Here is a 22,005-nt window from a genome sequence, read left to right as displayed (position 1 = left end):
CACGGGGGGGAGGAGTCGTTATCGCTGTGGCAGACTGGAGGACCGACAAGTGGCTATCAAAGGAGGCCATGTAACTCAGAATATGGGCTTGAGTATCTTGTTGCTGACCCAGCTCCTGTTGAAGACTGGCCAGTAGAGTTGAGCGATACCGTCCGATACTTCAAAATATCGGATCGGAATGGATCGGCCGATCTTTAAAAAAAGTATCGGTATCGCCGATGCCGATACCGGAAGTCCCATTCAAGTCTATGAGACTTCCGGTATCGGAATTGGAAAAACCCTTTCCTGCCCTTGTACAGCCTCTCGGGGGTCTGTACGGGCCTTCCGGGGGTCTCTGCCGGCCTGCCGGGGGGCTGTGCCGGCCTGCCGGTGGGCTGTGCGGACTGCCCGGGGTCTGTACCGGCCTGCCGGGGGGCTGTACCGGCCTGCCGGGGGGCTGTGCACCCTGTGGGGGTCTGTACCGGCCTGCCGGGGGGGATGTGCCGGCCTGCCGGGGGGCTGCGCTGATGTCCGGGGGTCCGTGCAGGCATCGTCCGATGGGACTACAAGTCCCATCGGGCGATGCCTGCAACCATGACAGTGATTGACACATTAGCCAATGATGGGACAGTAGTAGTCCCATCATCCGGCTAATGTGTTAAATGTAAAAAAAAAAAAAAAAATACTACATACTACATACATACTACATGCATGCTACATACATACTGCATGCTACATACATAGTACATATATACTACATGCATGCTACATACATACTACATACATACTACATATATACTACATGCATGCTACATACATACTACATGCTACATACATGCTACATACTACATATATACTACATGCAGCTACATACATGCTACATACATACTACATGCATGCTACATACATGCTGCATGCTACATATATACTACATACATACTACATACATACTACATGCTACATACATACCACATATATACTACATGCATGCTACATATATACTACATACATACTACATATATACTACATGCATGCTACATACATACTACATGCTACATACATGCTACATACTACATATATACTACATGCATGCTACATACATGCTGCATGCTACATATATACTACATACATACTACATACATACTACATGCTACATACATACTACATACATACATACTACATACATACTACATACATACTACATACATACTACATACATACATACTACATACATACATACTACATACTACATACATACTACATACATACTACATACTACATACAATACATTCATACAATACATACATAGACATACAGTACATATAACATAGAGTAACATACTTACCAATACTTGTCACATTGTTCCCCGAAGCCATTGTCTTTTACGGAATAAATATTAACATAACAAACCACAAAAATACTCACCCATGATCCGAAGAAGTCCACGAGTGTGTCCCACGACGATCTTGGGTAGAGAACTGCAGCATCAGCTGATGCTGCCGCTCTCTACGGGCTGCAGGAATCCAATGACGGAAGGTAAGTATCCTTCCGCACTGTATTCCTCCGCCACTTAAAAAAAAAAAAGTCCCTAGTCTCACTTTATGGTAAAAGCTGTGTGGGAATTTCCCACACAGCTTTTACCATAAAGTGAGACTAGGGACTTTTTTTTTTTAAGTGGTGGAGGAATACAGTGCGGAAGGATACCTACCTTCCGTCATTGGATTCCTGCAGCCCGTAGAGAGCAGCAGCATCAGCTGATGCTGCAGTTCTCTACCCAAGATTGTCATGGGACACACTCGTGGACTGCTTCGGATCATGGGTGAGTATTTTTGTGGTTTGTTATGTTAATATTTATTCCGTAAAAGACAATGGCTTCGGGGAACAATGTGACAAGTATTGGTAAGTATGTTACTGTATGTTATATGTACTGTATGTCTATGTATGTATTGTATGAATGTATTGTATGTAGCATGCATGTAGTATGTATGTAGCATGCATGTAGTATGTATGTAGCATGCATGTAGTATGTATGTAGCATGCATGTAGCATGTAGTATGTATGTAGCATGCATGTAGTATATATGTAGCATGTATGTAGTATATATGTAGCATGTAGTATGTATGTAGCATGCATGTAGTATGTATGTAGCATGCATGTAGTATGTATGTAGTATGTATGTAGCATGTAGTATGTAGCATGCATGTAGTATATATGTAGTATGCATGTAGCATGCATGTAGTATGTATGTAGTATGCATGTAGCATGCATGTAGTATGTATGTAGTATGTATGTAGCATGTAGTATGTATGTAGCATGCATGTAGTATATATGTAGTATGTATGTAGTATATATGTAGCATGTAGTATGTATGTAGCATGCATGTAGTATGTATGTAGTATATATGTGGTATGTATGTAGCATGTAGTATGTAGCATGCATGTAGTATATATGTGGTATGTATGTAGCATGTAATATGTATATAGCATGCATGTAGTATGTATGTAGTATGTATGTAGCATGTAGTATGTATGTAGCATGCATGTAGTATGTATGTAGTATGTATGTAGCATGTAGTATGTATGTAGCATGCATGTAGTATGTATGCAGTATGTATGTAGCATGTATGTAGCATGTAGTATGTATGTAGCATGCATGTAGTATATATGTGGTATGTATGTAGCATGTAGTATGTATGTAGTATGTATGTAGTATGTATGTAGTATTTTTTTTTTTTTTTTAAACATTTAACACATTAGCCGGATGATGGGAATACTACTGGCCCATCATTGGCTACTGTGTCAATCACTGTCATGGTAGCAGGCATCGCCAGATGGGACTTGTAGTCCCATCGGACGATGCTTGCACGGACCCCCGGACATCAGCACAGCCCCCCCGGCAGGCCGGCACAGCCCCCCGGCAGGCCGGTACAGACCCCCACAGGGTGCACAGACCACCGGCAGGCCGGTACAGACCCCGTGCAGTCCACACAGCCCCCCGGCAGGCCGGCAGAGACCCCCGGAAGGCCCGAAATGACGGCGCATCATGATGCGCAAACACCGCGCATCATGATGACGTCATTTCGGCTGTCAATCAACTTTGAACTTCCGATTCCGATGCCGACGCCCGATATTGAAAAAATATCGGATGTCGGTATCGGAATTCCGATACAGCAAGTATCGGCCGATACCCGATACTTGCGGTATCGGAATGCTCAACACTACTGGCCAGTTGAGTGGCATTTCCAGGATCAGCCACACCGACAAACGGGTGTCCATAGACTTCATAATGGACATGATGCATCCCTGATTCTCCCGCAAAAAGACCAACTCCTTCTGGGTAGCAGCAGTAGTACCAGCGGAGTCAATGGCCTGATCGTACTGTTACCACGGATGGTCAGGAGACAAATCTCCAGGAGTAGATCCTCTGGACCGTGGCACCGAGGGGCCCTGGGCGAGCTGCCAGGTGGAGCCGACCCCTATACAAGGATTGTTAGGAGCAGGCCCAGTGGTTTGGGTACCACGATAGCTGGTACCGAGAGGGGCGGCTCAGGATGGACTGGAATAGGAGTGCAGGACTGAAGCGTAGACAACAGAGCGGGATCACTGGAGACTAGACCGGAGTAGGACTGTAGGACTGGAGCATAGACAACAGGACGGAGCAGGAACACGGGAGGCAGGACTGGAGTAGGACTGTAGGACTGGAGTGTGGATAGCAGGATGGAGCAGGAAACCCGGAGGCATGACTGGAGTAGGACGAAAGGACTGGAGTGAGGATATCAGGGTGGAGCAGGAACACCGGAGGCAGGGCTGGAGTAGGACTGGAGTAGGACTGAAGGACTGGCATGTGGATAGCAGAGTGGAGCAGGAACACCGGAGGCAGGACTGGAGTAGGACTGAAGGACTGGAGTGTGGATAGCAGGATGGAGCAGGAACACCGGAGGCATGACTGGAGTAGGACGAAAGGACTGGAGTGAGGATATCAGGGTGGAGCAGGAACACCGGAGGCAGGACTGGAGTGTAGATAGCTGGACCCACGGAGCACCGGACTGCGGGGCTACTGCAGGGACCACGGAAGGCAGGACTGCGAGACTGCAGAGAGCACACGAGGAAACAGGGCCCAGTGTGTTAGCAAACACAACGATCAGGCATCTCCCTCAGGGGGGAGCAGCCTGATATGGCCCTGTCTGGTCTGCCATTGGTCTATAGGTGCTTCCGGGTCAGGGGATTGCTGGACCACAAGTAACAGGAGGGAGGCGTGGCTGCGGCCTATGGCGCATGCGCATTGCATGCAGGGACCCTGTCGGCCGTGAGCCTGTCAGAAGGTAGTACAAAAACTTGGCACTCAAAAGAAAAATTGATTTGACAGTTCCTTTATTGTAAAAGGCATCCAGTTAAATATACTTCTTTTACTTCTTTAAACGTTTTCGGTCAAACAATTGACCTTCATCAGAAAAAGAATTTTTTCACAGTTGGTTTTAACTAGAATGAGTTTACAAGAAGACAAGACAGTATGGTTAGTGAACAAATAAGTATATAACAAATATCTGAGCAACAGGATGCTGATAATGACCGTATGAACATCATGTAAAGTTTAGACGAAAGGTCGATGACTAGATAAATACTGAAATAGCGAATCCTGAGACAAGGTTCAAGTGAGCTTAGTGAAACTCCACACGTTCCATGGGCAGTGATAGAGAGTCCGTGCTGTGATGGTATGTAAGGAACATATGTCAAAGACGTGCCCTAGGAGGTTGAAAACAAACAAGTGTGACACTGGTAAATGAAGGATACAGTGAGATTCGTGGTCGGCTGGTCCTACTGGATGTGCAATACCACATGAAAAGTGATAGCCGACTGGAATGAGTGCCAAGACAGGTACCTGAGAGGAACTGTAATGGAAAATTCCATATATTATTATTAAAGAACCGCTGTCATAAGTAGGCACTATTCAGTACTCGAAAAAAAGAGAAAGAACAAGACGGTGAGTGACTATGGCACATAAACATAAACATATTGGGCGATGTTATGTGAATGAGGAAGGAGAAAAAAATCCAAAACAGTCAATTAATACCTGGGTATATTCATTAATAATGTGGAGAAACAGACGTCTGGGAAGTAGCAGCTACTGAGGATGAAAGGACACTGAGGATGATAAAAAAAGAGTATAAGTGTGTGTACTGAGATAGGCTGAGGATATGCACGCAATGTGAACTGAATTACCCATTCATGTAGGAAATCACCAGACCCACGGGTTTGACACCTTGGGTTATACAGGGACCGGTAGATCCAATAATTGGTGTGGGTGTCCAGAAATTTGTACTGCAATTGAAACATGTAGAAAGTATGAGTAGCCCTGAGGACAAAGAATGTGAAGTGAACACTGTATTAAGAAGTGTAAAATCACCTGTAATATATTCAGGAAACTATCTTGTATTGTTTGTGACAGGCATGAATGTCCACAACTGGGTGCTAAAATTGAAAGAGAAGAAAACATAAGCAAAAAGGCACTAGTTGGTACAATAGTGGTGCCCTAATGTTGTCTGGGAGAGCTAGAGTCTCCTGTGATTCTCCAAATGGTATGTCCTGCCCAGGGAGGCAAGTGTGTCACAGGGAGAGTGAGCGCGCTGTTCAGGAGAAGCACTGAAGGTGCAGAGGAATAGCGCTGCAAAAATGAGAAAATGCTGTCAATGTGATAAAGTAGAGAACCAGACGCGCGGACCCCCCAGGATTCTCTCACCTACCGACATACTTTGGTAAGATGTTACCGTTATCGACTCCTGGTATTATGCTGCCCTTTTGGGTAAACATGGTCATATACACTGCATGAGTGGTATCTTGAGTTTACAAGACTAGGACTGGTACATTAGCCAGAGTTATATTATGTCGATTTCGGTATGATAGGATGACGGTGGCACCTATATCCTTTTTATAATCTCCCTTGTATGGCATTTATTTGATCTTTATGAGGTAGTGATTTATGAGGTCACTTGGATGTTGTGATATGCCTTTAGGGTTGATCTGATTAGTGATTAAGAATCATAGAATCGTAGAGTTGGAAGGGACCTCCTGGGCCATCTGGTCCAACCCCCTGCTCAAAGCAGGATTCGCTAAATCATCCCAGTTAGATGTCTGTCCAGCCTCTGTTTGAAGACTTCCATTGAAGGAGAACTCACCACTTCTCGTGGCAGCCTGTTCCACTCATTGATCACTCTAACTGTCAAAAAGTTTTTTCTAATATCTAATCTGTGTCTCCTCCCATTCAGCTTCATCCCATTGCTTCTAGTCTTTCCTTGTGCAAATGAGAATAAAGTTGATCCTTCTACAATGTGACAGCCCTTTAGATATTTGTAGACAGCTATTAAGTCTCCTCTCAGTCTTCTCTTTTGCAAACTAAACATTCCCAAATCCTGCAACCTTTCCTCATAAGACAGGGTTTGCAGACCGGTCACCATTCTGGTCGCTCTTTTCTGAACTTGCTCCAGTTTGTTGATGTCTTTTTTAAAATGTGGTGCCCAAAATTGGACACAATATTCCAGATGAGGTCTGACCAAAGAGGAGTAGAGGGAAATAATGACTTCACGTGATCTAGACTGTATGCTTCTGTTAATACATCCTAGAATTGCATTTGCCTTTTTTGCTGCTGCATCACACTGTTGACTCATATTCAGTCTGTGATCTATTAGTATACCCAAGTCTTTTTCACATGTGCTGCCACTTAGCCCTATTCCTCCCATTCTATATATGCTTGATATGATAAATTTAGATTCACATTAAGTATTAGGAATTTAGGTGCCTATAGATGTATTGTATGTATACATATTTCATCTGATCTGTAATATAAGTCTGTGAGTTCCTGTGTTGGGTCTGCCACGTTTTCCATGCTACGTGGGTTGTTCTATGTGTATTATCACACTGTTTTTGTCTTGTTCTGCATACTTGTCACAATAAAGATATTCTATTTTTATACTGGATCTGTGGTCGTATATTAGTGGTTTTTTCCACCTCCTTTTTCATAGTGTTTTTGCGATGGATCTATATTGAGGTCCCATTTAACAAACGGTGACATACAGGTGCAATACATAGTATGCCTGTAATATGTTATCTCAGCCTGTTTGTGTTTATGAGTATTTCTTTTAAAGTAGAGATCCAGCAAGACATGAGCTGGATCTCTTAAAAATATTACCTTAGTCTGTGGCTGGACGCATGTGCTGCTGGTATGAGAGACGCTGTATTGCAAGGAAGTATATCCGGGTATAAGTGGAGAATGATAGCCTATCACGGCCCCAGGAGGGTGGTCACATGATCAGGATGTTAATTATGGGGCGGCACCTGTGTGATAGACTGCTATGTCCAAGTAAGAGGAGAAAGAAGGAGGGGGGGAGCCCATGATGTAACAGGGGGCGGGTAGAGGGCGGCGCTTATGGCCTAAACGTCATCCCTCTGTGGAAGGAGTGAGAGGAATGTCTCCATGGGAATGCTGTGTAAACCAGCGGTCATGTGACCGGGGGGGGGGTGAAAGGAGGTGAAGCAGACTGTGGACATCAGTGTCCAGCATTGTGAGAGAGCAGGGGAGTATGTCCTGTGACCAGGAGACAGATAGAAGGCAGTGCAATGGAAACTCATGTCACTATGAAAAGGGGAATAAACCTCCTTAGGAATGTCATGTTAATGTGTTGCTGAGCCAGGAGTATATGTAGTCTAGCTATTGTGATGAATGTGGGGACAGAGGGTATCTATCTGTGTAAGGGTATGGGTGTGAATGCTGCGAATAAAAGAATGAAATAGGTTGAAATGGATAATAACCAGGTACAATGGACTGAAGGTATTGGTGGGGAGGCTATGTGAGCTACAACTGGAGAAAAAAAAAAAAAAAATCACTGCGAAGTTAGATAATTAATAGGAGTAGTGTGGTAGGTACAGTCATGGCCAAAAGTATTGACACTCCTGCAATTCTGTCAGATAATACTCAGTTTCTTCCTGAAAATGATTGCAAACACAAATTCTTTGGTATTATTATCTTCATTTAATTTGTCTCAGGCTAGTTTCACACTTGCTTTTTTTGCAGCGCGTTTTTCCCGCAAAAAAACGCATTGAAAAAACGCATACAAAAGCATACAACTGCTGCATTTTTTTCAAGCATTTTTATGAGCAGGCATGAAAAAAACGCAGCGTTTTTATGCGTTTGTATGCGTTTTTAGTGCGTTTTTACCGCGTTTGCGTTTTTTTCCAACATTAGGTGGCCCCTCACACTAACCCAAACCATGACTTTACTAACCCTAACCCTGACCCTAACCCTAACCCTGACCCTAACCCTAACCCTAACCCTGACCCTAACCCTTAACCAAATCATACTTAACCCTAACCCAAACCCTAAACCCTAACTAACCCTAACCCTAACCCTGACCCTAACCCTAACCCTAACCCTGACCCTAACCCTAACCCTAACCCTAACCCTGACCCTAACCCTAACCCTAACCCTGACCCTAACCCTTAACAAAACCATACTTAACCCTAACCCTGACCCTAACCCTAATCCTGACCATAACCCTAACCCTAACCCTGACCCTAACCCTAACCCTGACCCTAACCCTTAACCAAACCATACTTAACCCTAATCCTGACCCTAACCCTGACCCTAACCCTTAACAAAACCATACTTAACCCTAACCCTGACCCTAACCCTAACCCTAACCCTAACCCTGACCCTAACCCTAACCCTAACCCTGACCCTAACCCTTAACCAAACCATACTTAACCCTAATCCTGACCCTAACCCTGACCCTAACCCTTAACAAAACCATACTTAACCCTAACCCTGACCCTAACCCTAACCCTAACCCTAACCCTGACCCTAACCCTAACCCTAACCCTAACCCTGACCCTAACCCTTAACCAAACCATACTTAACCCTAATCCTGACCCTAACCCTGACCCTAACCCTTAACCAAACCATACTTAACCCTAACCCTGACCCAAACCCTAACCCTGACCCTGACCCTAACCCTAACCCTAAACCCCCTTAACTAACCCTAACTCTAACCCATACCCCTAAATTCCATGGTTAAAAAAAAAAAACGCACATGCAAAAAAACGCATACATGAGCATGCCAGTGCGCACATATGCGCATCCATAGGCTATAATGGCCATTTTTAGCGCAAAACTTGCGCATATGTGCGCATGCGCTTTTTTGCAGGGCCAAAAAATGCAACATGCTGCGTCTGGAAAATACAAACGCACACCCCAAAAAAACGCAGCGCATGAAAATCGCATACATGCGCTTACAAGCACGCAGGTATGCGCACCCATGTTAAATATAGGGGAAAAAACGCATGCGCACATATGCGTTTTTTTCCAGCGCTAAAAAATGCAAATGTGAAACCAGCCTCAAATGAAAAAACACAAAAAGAATTGTCCTAAAGCCAAATTGGATATAATTCCACACCAAACATAAAAAAGAGGGTGGACAAAAGTATTGGCACTGTTCGAAAAATCATGTGATGCTTCTCTAATTTGTGTAATTAACAGCACCTGTAACTTACCTGTGGCACCGAGCAGGTGTTGGCAATAACTAAATCACACTTGCAGCCAGTTGGCATGGATTAAAGTTGACTCAACCTCTGTCCTGTGTCCTTGTGTGTACCACATTGAGCATGGAGAAAAGAAAGTAGACCAAAGAACTGTCTGAGGACTTGAGAAACCAAATTGTGAGGAAGCTTGAGCAATCTCAAGGCTACAAGTCCATCTCCAAAGACCTGAATGTTCCTGTGTCTACCGTGCGCAGTGTCATCAAGAAGGTTAAAGCCCATGGCACTGTGGCTAACCTCTCTAGATGTGGCCGGAAAAGAAAAATTGACAAGAGATTTCAATGCAAGATTGTGCGGATGTTGGACAAAGAGCCTCCACTAACATCCAAACAAGTTCAAGCTGCCCTGCAGTCCGAGGGTACAACGGTGTCAACCCGTACTATCCGTTGGCATCTGAATGAAAAGGGACTGTATGGTAGGAGACCCAGGAAGACTCCACTTCTTACCCCGAGACATTAAAAAGCCAAGCTGGAGTTTGCCAAAACTTACCTGAAAAAGCCTAAAACATTTTGGAAGAATGTTCTCTGGTCAGATGAGACAAAAGTAGAGCTTTTAGGGCAAAAGCATCAACATAGAGTTTACAGGAGAAAAAAGAGGCATTCAAAGAAAAGTACACGGTCTCTACAGTCAAACATGGCGGAGGTTCCCTGATGTTTTGGGGTTGCTTTGCTGCCTCTGGCACTGGACTGCTTGACCGTGTGCTTGGCATTATGAAGTCAGAAGACTACCAACAAATTTTGCAGCATAATATAGGGCCCAGTTTGAGAAAGCTGGGTCTACCTCAGAGGTCATGGGTCTTCCAGCAGGACAATAACCCAAAACACACTTCAAAAAGCACTAGAAAATGGTTTGAGAGAAGGCACTGGAGACTTCTAAGGTGGCCAGCAATGAGTCCAGACCTGAATCCCATAGAACACCTGTGGAGAGATCTAAAAATGGCAGTTTGGAGAAGGCACCCTTCAAATATCAGGGACCTGGAGTAGTTTGCCAAAGAAGAATGGTCTAAAATTCCAGCAGAGCATTGTAAGAAACTCATTGATGGTTACCGGAAGCAGTTGGTCGCAGTTATTTTGGCTAAAGGTTGTGCAACCAAGTATTAAGCTGAGGGTGCCAATACTTTTGTCCGGCCCATTTTTGGAGTTTTGTGTGAAATGATCAATGTTTTGCTTCATTCTCTTTTGTGTTTTTTCATTTAAGACAAATTAAATGAAGATAATAATACCAAAGAATTTGTGTTTGCAATCATTTTCAGGAAGAAACTGAATATTATCTGACAGAATTGCAGGGGTGTCAATACTTTTGGCCATGACTGTAGGTGATAGGTTACCATCGAATAGCCGGACATGCCCAGTATATGGTGATAAGGTGGTTCTAACGATTCTAGAGAAACGGAAAATAGAAGAGTTAGTGACAATCCTGAAATTTGTCAAAATATACACAGACAATTCTGATACTACTCAGCCAATAGTCAAAATAGCCGGTTAAACATGCAATATGAAAACCACGATTACACTGTTATGTAATCATAAAAAGGCGGCAACATCATAGTCCCTGTTGAGGCCTCTGGGTTCCAGAGTTTGTAATGTAAAAATCCAATAGGCCTCTCTTTTCTTCAGTAATTTTACCCTATTAATGCCTCGCCTACTAGCCTCTACCTGTTCCACTACCTGGAACCTCAATTGTGAGATATTATGGTTCTTGTCATGGAAATGGAAAGGAAGGGGGAGATGAGTTTTCTTGGTCCTGATATTAGATTTGTGCTGCAAAATCCGATCTCTGACAGGTTGTGTTGTCTCTCCCACATATGCCAGGCCGCAAGGGCATTTGATGACATATATCATGTATGATGATTCACAGGTATAGAAGCCATTGATTGGTATCCCTTTACCTGATTGAGGGTGAAAGAGTTTTGGGCCCTTTTGAACATTGCTGCACTGGAGGCAACTGAGGCATGTGCCTAATCGGGGTGTGCGGAGAAATGTTTGTTTGGGGACTACAATTCTGGACCCTAGATCTGCTCTGACAAGTTTGTCTCTAATGTTTCGGGGGCGGCGATAACAAGGAAGATAGGGGACCTGAAATTCAGGGATGTTGGGATAACTGCGAGTTAACAAGTTCCAGTGCCGTCTGATAACAGACTGTGCCAGTTGTGAAAAGGGGTGGAACGTACTATCAAAAGGTATGCGTTTTGTGGTATCATTCCTCCTAATTGAACTAGTGTTATTTTTCGCTTTTGTTAGGACTGTCATTGGGTAACCCCTATCTATGAACTTGGTCTCCATCTCACATTTTCTCAAATTCCTAGTGGTAGTATCTGAGACAATTCTATCAACTCTGCTGAACTGTGATTTTGGAATTGAGTTTTTAATTGCCGGTGGATGGCAGCTGTTGAAATGTAGTAAACTATTTCTGTCGGTTGGTTTGGTGAAGAGGTCTATGTTCAATGAATCCTGTGTATCCTTGCAGATCAGGGTGTCCAGGAAATTGATTTGTGCCGAATTATACTGCAGGGTAAACTTTAGCTCCGGCCAGATGCCATTTATGTGTTCATTGAACTGAATCAAAGTTTCAAGGGGACCATTCCAGAGGCAAAAAATATCGTCTATAAATCTCCGCCACATCAAGGCATGCTGACCAAAGAGAGGGTGATTATAGACAAAATCGTCCTCAAAAACCGCAATATAGGCTACAGCAAAAGGGGGCGCTACGTTCGCCCCCATCGCTGTGCCCTGTTGTTGAACGTACCAAGTATCCACGAAAAGGAAATAATTTTCCTTAAGGACTAGTTCCAAAAGGTCCGCACAAAAGTGTCTAACTTGGTAATCTATGCCTGCTTGCTGTAGAAGTCTGTCAGTGGCCGCCATACCCTTTTCATGGGTAATAGATGTATACAGACTTTGTACATCCCAAGTTACCAATAGAGTAGAAGGAGATATATGATCCTCACACCAATAGTAAAAAAAACCAAGTCATTTCTTTTAGACACTGGTGAATTCATCCAAATGATACAATCATTGGATCATATATCTCCTTCTACTCTATTGGTAACTTGATTCCCCTTTTCATAGTGACATGAGTTTCCATTGCACTGCCTTCTATCTGTCTCCTGGTCACAGGACATGCTCCCCTGCTCTCTCACAATGCTGGACACTGATGTCCACAGAGTTTGCTTCACCTGCTTTCAACCCCCAGTCACATGACCGCTGGTTTACACAGCATTCCCATGGAGACATTCCTCTCACTCCTTCCACAGAGGGATGACGTTTAGGCCATAAGCGCCGCCCTCTACCCGCCCCCTGTTACATCATGGGCTCCCCCCCTCCTGCTTTCTCCTCTTACTTGGACATAGCTGTCTATCACACAGGTGCCGCCCCATAATTAACATCCTGATCATGTGACCGCCCTCCTGGGGCCGTGATAGGCTATCATTCTCCACTTATACCCGGATATACTTCCCTGCAATACAGCGTCTCTCATACCAGCAGCACATGCGTCCAGCCACAGACTAAGGTAATATTTTTAAGAGATCCAGCTCATGTCTTGCTGGATCTCTACTTTATCACATTGACAGCATTTTCTCATTTTTGCAGCGCTATTCCTCTGCACCTTCAGTGCTTCTCCTGAACAGCGCGCTCACTCTCCCTGTGACACACTTGCCTCCCTGGGCAGGACAGACCATTTGGAGAATCACAGGAGACTCTAGCTCTCCCAGACAACATTAGGGCACCACTATTGTACCAACTAGTGCCTTTTTGCTTATGTTTTCTTCTCTTTCAATTTTAGCACCCAGTTGTGGACATTCATGCCTGTCACAAACAATACAAGATAGTTTCCTGAATATATTACAGGTGATTTTACACTTCTTAATACAGTGTTCACTTCACATTCTTTGTCCTCAGGGCTACTCATACTTTCTACATGTTTCAATTGCAGTACAAATTTCTGGACACCCACACCAATTATTGGATCTACCGGTCCCTGTATAACCCAAGGTGTCAAACCCGTGGGTCTGGTGATTTCCTACATGAATGGGTAATTCAGTTCACATTGCGTGCATATCCTCAGCCTATCTCAGTACACACATTTATACTCTTTTTTTATCATCCTCAGTGTCCTTTCATCCTCAGTAGCCAGACGTCTGTTTCTCCACATTATTAATGAATATACCCAGGTATTAATTGACTGTTTTGGATTTTTTTCTCCTTCCTCATTCACATAACATCGCCCAATATGTTTATGTTTATGTGCCATAGTCACTCACCGTCTTGTTCTTTCTCTTTTTTTCCAGTACTGAATAGTGCCTACTTATGACAGCGGTTCTTTAATAATAATATATGGAATTTTCCATTACAGTTCCTCTCAGGTACCTGTCTTGGCACTCATTCCAGTCGGCTATTACTTTACACATCCAGTAGCACCAGCCGACCATGAATCTCACTGTATCCTTCATTTACCAGTGTCACACTTGTTGTTTGTTTTCAACCTCCTAGGGCACGTCTTTGACATATGTTCCTTACATACCATCACAACACGGACTCTCTATCACTGCCCATGGAACCTGTGGAGTTTCACTAAGCTCACTTGAACCTTGTCTCAGGATTCGCTATTTCAGTATTTATCTAGTCATCGACCTTTCGTCTAAACTTTACATGATGTTCATACGGTCATTATCAGCATCCTGTTGCTCAGATATTTGTTATATACTTATTTGTTCACTAACCATACTGTCTTGTCTTCTTGTAAACTCCTTCTAGTTAAAACCAACTGTGAAAAAATTCTTTTTCTGATGAAGGTCAATTGTATGACCGAAAACGTTTAAAGAAGTAAAAGAAGTATATTTAACTGGATGCCTTTTACAATAAAGGAACTGTCAAATCAATTTTTCTTTTGAGTGCCAAGTTTTTGTACTACATTGTTAGTTGGCTGGATACCCGACTTGTGCACCTCCCTCCACACTGAGTGCCGTGTTTTTTCTATTTAGCCTGTCAGAAGGGACCGCTGTGGCTGTTGGGCGGTGGGGGGCTGAGGCGTGAGAGAGGAGGCCGGGTGAGTATGTGGAGGCGGCGAGACAAATGATGGATTCAAGTTGCTAAACTCTATGTGTACAGGGTGGGCCATTTAAATGGATACACCTAAATACAATGGGAATGGTTGGTAATGTCAACTTCCTGTTTGTGGCACATTAGTATATGGGAGGGGGGAAATTTTTCAAGATGGGAGGGGACCATGGTGGCCATTTTGATGTAGCCCATTTTGGATCCAACTTTATTTTTTCCAATGGGAAAGAGGGTAATGTGACACATCAAATGTATTGAGAATTTCTTTCAACTGATATCACCACTATCATCATGGGTGACTTCAACATCCCGACTGATACCCTTCACTCAACAGCTTCCAAACTCCTGTCCCTTACGTCATCTTTTGGACTTGCTCAGTGGTCCTTCTCAGCCACCACACAGTCTGACATACATTAGACCTGGTCTTCACCCGTCTCTGCTCTCTAACTTCACCACCTCCCCTCTATCCAAACACTCTCTACTCACTTTCTCATCCCTGTCCTCCTCACCTGTCACCCCTGTCCAGCAACATGCGCACCCCTGCAGAAGCCTTGCACACCTAGACACCCACACGCTCTCTGACCACTGGCATCCATATCCTCACTCCACGACACAGACAGTGCCACTGCTTTCTACAATGCCACTCTCACATCAGCTATTAATGCAATCGCCCCTCTCATTCGTGTCAGAGTGCGACATATCAACAGACAACACTGGCACAATAACACCACTAAAAAGCTCTGGCAAGTGTCCAGGGCTGCAGAGCAGCAATGGAAGGAAACAAATTTGCAAGGCAAACTTCACTGAATTCAAACAGGAAACACTTGCTATCAAATATGCCCTCACCTCTGCTAAACAGGCCTACTTCACAACCCTTGTATCTTCCCTAGCCTACAACCCCAAACAGTTATTCAAAACTCAACTCCCTCCTCCACCCACCACTGCCCCCTCCAACCTCCCTCATCTCTGCTGAGGACTTTGCCCCACACTTCAAAAATAAGATCGACCAAACAAGGCAAGTCTTCTTTGTTCAACCACCACAACCCCTTTGCATACCAGACCAATGCCCAACTCCCATAACCTCACTCTCCAACGTCACTGAAGGGAAGCTTAATTGTCTCCTCTCCAAATCTCACCTCACCACCTGTGCACTCGACCCCATCCCATCCTACCTCCTCCCCAACCTCACCACCACTCTTATGCCATCCCTAACCCACCTCTTCGTCCTATCACTAACTTCTGGTACCTTCCCTTCTGCTTTCAAATATGCCACAATCACGCCTATCCTTAAAAAGTCAACCCTCAACCCAACCGCTATGTCCAGCTATTGCGCAATATCGCTGCTCCCATTCGCTTCCAAACTCCTGGAGCAGCACGTCCAATCTGAACTTTCCTCCTACCTCTCATCTAACTTGCTCTTTGACAGTCTACAATCTGGTTTCCGCCCCATCACTCCACTGAGACAGCCCTGACCAAAATTACCAACGACCTATTTACAGCCAAAGCTAATGGACAATACGCTATACTCCTCCTTCTAGACCTGTCCTCTGCTTTCGACACATTTGACCACTGCCTTCTAATGTTGAGCATTCCGATACTGCAATATTGGGTATCGGCCGATATTTGCTGTATCGGAGTTCCGATACTGAGTTCCGATACTTTTAGAATATCGAATAGCGGAATCGGAGGTTCCCATAATGCAATGAGCCAGTTTGATTTTATCCAGCCAATGAGGAATCCTAAGAAGTGTGGGCACATCCTGTTATGCATGTTAGGCATGTTAACTAATGGCATGGCTGTGATTGGCTGGTGAAATGATGTCATGATGCACTATAAAAGTCGCCGCCGCCATTTTGGGCTCACTCTGCTGTGAATTTACTTAGGGACAGGACGCTGCTGTTCTGACTCTGAGGGACAGTTTGAGCTAGTGATTTGCTTTATTGTGCTTTACCCAGGCTACTTTAGCAACCGCTGTGTGAGAAGCTTTCTTTTGCCTTGCAGCGCTGTTCACGGCTGTCTGCAAAGTCTCTGTGTGTGAGTGCAGCTCACGCTGTAGTGTGTTCTGCAGCCATCTCCGGTTATAGTCCGCTCAGCATGCGTCACTGCCTCACATTGTCCTTTTTTGCATTAGTGCTGCTCATTTTTCCAGATTTCTCCTATTAGCGTGGTTCCATCCGTATCCAGCTAGAATATTTGCAAACACTGTATAGGAGTAGATAGAGGAGCCTTTCTGCTTGCTTGTGCCCTGCAGCTGCAGCCAGATAAGTATTAGCCTATTTTTTGGAACCTCATCTATTGCATTGTAGGTTACCTTCCTGCATTGTAATAGCTACAAAAAGTTTGTGATACTATCGGTTTTACATCTTTGGGCACATCCAATGTCTTTTTGTGAGAAAAAAAAGTTAATAAAGTTCACCAAACACTCCACTTTACAGTTGTGTAGGCCACATTAGCTCATATTAAAGTGTAGTCCACACTTTATAAAATTAGTGTTTCTTATACGTGTTAGCAGCTGTTCAGGAATAAGTACACTAAGCCCTTAGTATCTTTCTGCCTATCTTTATCAGTCTACCAAGATGAAGAAGGCAGAGAGCAAGGCACGTGGTCATAGGCGTGGAGTTTCTGCAGGGAGAGGATGTGGGGATTCTGTGCCTGCTGCAGGCACCAGTGACTCAGCATCCCCCAATTTTACCAGGGAACAGTCCTTTATGCGCAGCTTTGTAGGAGCTCGCCATACCCCACTGCTGAGGGACGAACAAATTGAAGCCGTTGTCTGATGGATGGCAGCTAACGCATCGACTTCAATTAGTTCCAGATCCTCTCAGGTCCAGAGCACTGAAGAGCACCCATCTGTCTCTTCACCACCTGCCAAATTGCCCAGGCAGTCAGAGAGCCCTGGACAGGAGCCATCTCTACTTATGCTCTCTGAATCTGTTGGCTTGGAAAGAGGGGTCAGCCAAGCAGCATTTGAGAATTTGAAGAAGAGGTAGTATGCAGTGATGCGCAACAGCTTTGTCTCTCTGAATCTGAAGAGGCGGGTGGGCCAGTGCCTATGGTCAGCACACCTCAGTACGCATCTGATGATGTGACTCAGGTGCCACTTTCTGGTGCGTACTGTGCTGTCGAGACAACCCAGGAGAAGCAGTCATTTGAAGAGGGTAGTGTAGATGATGAGGTCCTTGACCCATCATGGCGTGAGGTACAGGAAGGTGGTGGGAGCAGCTCTGAGGAAGAGATTCCCCAAACGGCCAAAAAAGGAGGGAGAGGGAGGGGGCAGACTCGGTTGCCTGTAGCCTCCACTTTGGCACCCATTAGGAGCATGCCTCTTCCAAAACCCAAAACGGGCGCTCCCAAGACTTGCAGTGCCTGGTCCTTTTTTGACCCAGTTGCAGATGACATTTGCTTTGTCTAATGCAAGCTGTGTAATCAGAAAGTGAAAAGAGGGAAAAGTGTCAGAAACCTCTCAATACCACAAATATGTGGAAACATGTGTGGACCAAGCACGTGGTGGAGTTACAAAGACACACTGAAGACCTAGGCCAACCTACAGCGCCACCTACCACCTCTTCAGCTCGTGTTGTAGCCTCTTCCTCCAGCTCACACACAGCTGGTTCGGCTTCCTCACAGGATCGCCATGGAAGAACCTCTGGCACTGTTGTACAGAGACACAGTGTCATTCCACCCACAGCACCACGTTCCCTGTCATGCTCACACTCCCAGGCCAGTCTACAGCCATCGGTAGCACAGGCATGGGAGAAAAGTCACTCATACTCGGCAAACCACCCCCGAGCACAGGCTCTGAATGCTGGCATTGCAAAACTACTGTCCCTTGAAATGTTCTCATTCAGGCTGGTGGAGACTGACACCTTCTGTAACTTCATGGTATTGGCAGTCCCACAATACAATGTGCCCAGCCGCTTTTATTTCAGCAGGCAAGCTGTCCCTGCCCTGCAAAAGCATGTGGAGGGAAAAATTAAACATGCGCTACTAAACGCCGCCAGTAGCAAGGTCCACCTGACCACCGATGCGTGGACCAGTAACCATGGACAGGGACGATATCTTTCCATCACTGCCCATTGGGTAAATGTTGTGGAGCCGGGCACAGATCTTGAGAGTGGCGCTGTACGTGTTCTGCCAACTCCAAGGATTGCAGGAATCCAGTCTGTACACATTGACTCCTCCTCATACTCCAGTTCCTCTGAATCAGCGCTGCAGGAGCCGTCACAGTCTACCTCCACATGGACCCGTGAACGCTTACCTGTTACGACCGATATGAGCACAGCCGTGGCCAAACGTCAACAGGCCGTATTAAAATTAATTTCTTTGGGGAGTCGAAGCCACACAGCGCAGAAGCTCTGGAATGCCATCAAGCAGGAGAGTGACGTGTGATTTGTGCCAACAAATCTCCAGCAAGGCATGGTAGTGTGTGACAATGGCCAAAATCTGGTGGCAGCTCTGGGCCTAGGCAACCTCACTCACATCCCATGTCTGGCACATGTGCTCAACTTGGTCGTGCAGAGTTTTTTGAGGGACTATCCGGATCTTGATGCACTGCTGCACAAGGTCTGCATAGAGTGCGCTCACTTGCGGTGTTCCAGCATGGCAAGATCGCGCATTGCAGCTCTGCAGCGCCGATTCCACCTTCTGGAACATCGCATCATATGTAACCTACCCACCAGGTGGAATTCAATGTTACATATGTTGGAGAGGTTGTGTGAGCAGCAGGCCGCAGTAATGGAGTACCAGCTGCATCAGGGGCAAACAAGTCACACTGTGCGCCGTTCACACTTCACCACCACTGAGTGGGCCTCTATGAAGGACATCTGCCACATTTTGTGTGCCTTCGATGATTCCACGCGGATGGCGAGTGCAGATGATGCACTAGTCAGCATGACTATCCCTCTTATCTGCCTGCTTGAAAAAACACTGCAAGCACTAAGGGAGGAGGTTGTGGAAGAGGTGGAGGATGCAGAGTCACAAATGCCATCTGCTTCTGGACAGTCTGCGCAATGTGTTTCCTCACAAAGGCCTAGGCAGGGGACACTTTGTGAGGAGGATGAGGAGGAGTCAATGGAGGAGGAAGACATCTGTCCAGAGGAGGGAGGTACACAATGCTCTAGTAGTCAGTATGTAGAGCGAGGGTGGGGTGATGCAGAGCAGGCAGAGATGACGCATCAAGCAGGGGACAGCGCTTCTTGGCCAGTTGGCAGTCTGCAGCACATGGTTGATTTCATGCTGCAGTGCCTGAGAAACAACCGCCGCATCGCCCACATTCTCAACACGACTGATTATTGGGTGTACACCCTCCTAGATCCTCGCTACCGGGACAACTTACAAAGCCTCATAACACCATTGAACCGGGAGCGTAAAATGCGGGAGTAACAAGACACACTGGTGCATTCCATCATGTTCTCCTTTCCAGCCGAGAGCAGTACTGCTAGTGCTTTACAAAGCAGCTCAGTGCGTCGAGGCAGTGGAGGAAGCTCTGCACAAAGAGGGAGCAGAAGCAGCGCCTCAGCACAAGGCAAGACCAGTATGACCCAAATGTGGCAAAGTTTTGTGTTCCCGCCACAAATGTCTACACCATCACAGATGGCTCCAGTCAGCAGGAGGCAACGTTTCCATCAGATGGTGACAGACTATATGTCTTGCCCTCTCAGTGTTCTCCAACACGGCTCTTCCCCCTTCAAATTTTGGGTCTCTAAGTTGGATACATGGCCAGAGCTTAGCCAGTATACATTGGAGGTGCTGGCTTGCCCTGCTGTTAGTGTATTATCGGAACGCGTCTTTAGTGCCGCAGGTGGTGTACTAACAGACCGTCGCATGCGACTATCCTCCAATAACGTTGACCGGCTTACTTTTCTGAAAATGAACAAGGCCTGGATCTCGCAGGAATTTGCCAGTCCTCTTCCAGATTAAATAATTGGTTGGCAACAGTATCCAGGTCTCCTGTTGTGTTCATGTTTCTACCACCTGAACTGTAATCCCTGGGCTCCAACACCGCCAGTTGCTGCTCAGAAGTGCCGTCTGCACAGTCAAAACTTGCTCCTGTGTTATTGGGGTTCAGTAACGTCAGCTGTTCCCCTGTTGTGTGTCCGGCAATTTCGCCTGCTCTGTCCACATTCACACTACTACAGATATTAAACTTGCTCCAATAAGGCCTCTGGCTACACTCTGTTTCTACTGTAATCCCTGGGCTCCAACACCGCTAGTAGCTGCTCAGAAGTGTCTTTGGCACTGGTACTCCCTCCTGCCCAGCCTAGTTCCAGCACGCCAGCTGTTTCCGGGTAGTGTCAACGTCACTTTGCCTCCAATACGTCGTCCTGTCGTGTTGCGGTCGGGTTAGCCGACTCTATGGTGCCTGCAGTTTAGGTGCTTTCTATGTGGGCTACGGGATCTGGCAATGAAGGCTGGTTCTGTAGTGCCAATAGGACAAGCTCCCCCTGTAGGACTGTGGGTTTCGGTAACTCCGGCCGGCTCGCAGCCTTGCAACTTTTTTTTTCATGTGTACCTTCTGCTGCCTATCTGATTTCCAGTACCATTAGCTGGTTCTTTGGAAGTCAGTCTTGAATATGTCCCCCTGGGTTCCAGTAACGTCAGCTGGTTCCAGGCAGCGCCTTTGGCTTTGGTGCCTCCTTCTCGGTATCCGAGTTCCACCAACGTCTGCTGGTCCTTGGTAGTGCTTTCTGGCACAGGTACCTCCTGCTTAGTAACCGGGTTCCAGTTCCATCAGCTGGTCCTCGGTAGTTCCATTGGCTCTTGCATCTTCGGCTACCCATCCAGGTTCCAGTACCGTCAGCTGGTTCTCAGCAGTTCCTCAGCCTTCTTATACCTTCTGCTACATTTCCAAGTTCAAGCTTTTTGAAATGGTTTTTGGCAATCACTCTGGATCTTCCTGACGACGACCCTAAAGACGACGACCCTGAAGACCACCCCGAAGAAGACGACGACCCCGAAAACGACGACCCTGGAGACGACGACCCTGAAGACCACCCCGAAGAATTAAAAAATTTTTTTTTAAAAATTAACTCCTGCTATTTCATTTGATTGGGCTAAAGCTCTATGCCTTTAATGTCTCCTCCACCTCCCCCAATACATTCTACATTATTCTTAGTTGTTTTCCTTCATGTAGAATTAACCTACAAGAAAAGTAAGGGTTTTTTTCCTTCCGATATTTGTGTCCCATTGACTTGCATTGGTTTCCGGTATCGGAATCGGCGATATCTGATATTTTTGGGGTATCGGTCCGATCCAATCCGATCCGATATTTCCTGATATCGGAAGGTATCTCTCAACACTACTGCCTTCTACTACAGATGCTCTGCTCCTCATCAAAGACCTCACCCTATCCTGGATCTCTTCATACCTTTCCAACCGCACATTCA

General features: G+C 45.6%; 2 long non-coding RNA genes across 3 annotated transcripts; one reads left to right on the top strand and one right to left on the bottom strand.

Moving 5' to 3' along the window:
* Positions 1-4,332: 4,332 nt before the first annotated feature.
* LOC141091398 (uncharacterized) lies at positions 4,333-7,229 on the bottom strand. Its single transcript, XR_012232501.1, has 6 exons — positions 7,162-7,229; positions 5,383-5,447; positions 5,199-5,297; positions 5,050-5,120; positions 4,770-4,867; positions 4,333-4,682 (listed from the first exon to the last, which is right to left on the bottom strand). It is a non-coding gene; the product is annotated as an uncharacterized lncRNA (long non-coding RNA).
* Positions 7,230-12,946: 5,717 nt separating this feature from the next.
* Positions 12,947-14,442, top strand: LOC141091397 (uncharacterized). 2 transcript variants are annotated; one of them, XR_012232500.1, is made up of 5 exons: positions 12,947-13,073; positions 13,347-13,411; positions 13,497-13,595; positions 13,674-13,734; positions 13,852-14,442. It is a non-coding gene; the product is annotated as an uncharacterized lncRNA (long non-coding RNA). The 2 variants fall into 2 exon arrangements; XR_012232499.1 differs by having other exon boundaries at positions 13,674-14,442.
* Positions 14,443-22,005: the final 7,563 nt, after the last annotated feature.

This window comes from Dendrobates tinctorius, unplaced genomic scaffold, assembly GCF_039654945.1.
Source record: "Dendrobates tinctorius isolate UK_male_01 unplaced genomic scaffold, ASM3965494v1 ptg000051l, whole genome shotgun sequence".
In the NCBI taxonomy this organism is placed as follows: domain Eukaryota; kingdom Metazoa; phylum Chordata; class Amphibia; order Anura; family Dendrobatidae; genus Dendrobates; species Dendrobates tinctorius.
Note: the sequence above shows the minus strand (reverse complement) of the source record. Positions and strands in the feature narration are given on the sequence as shown.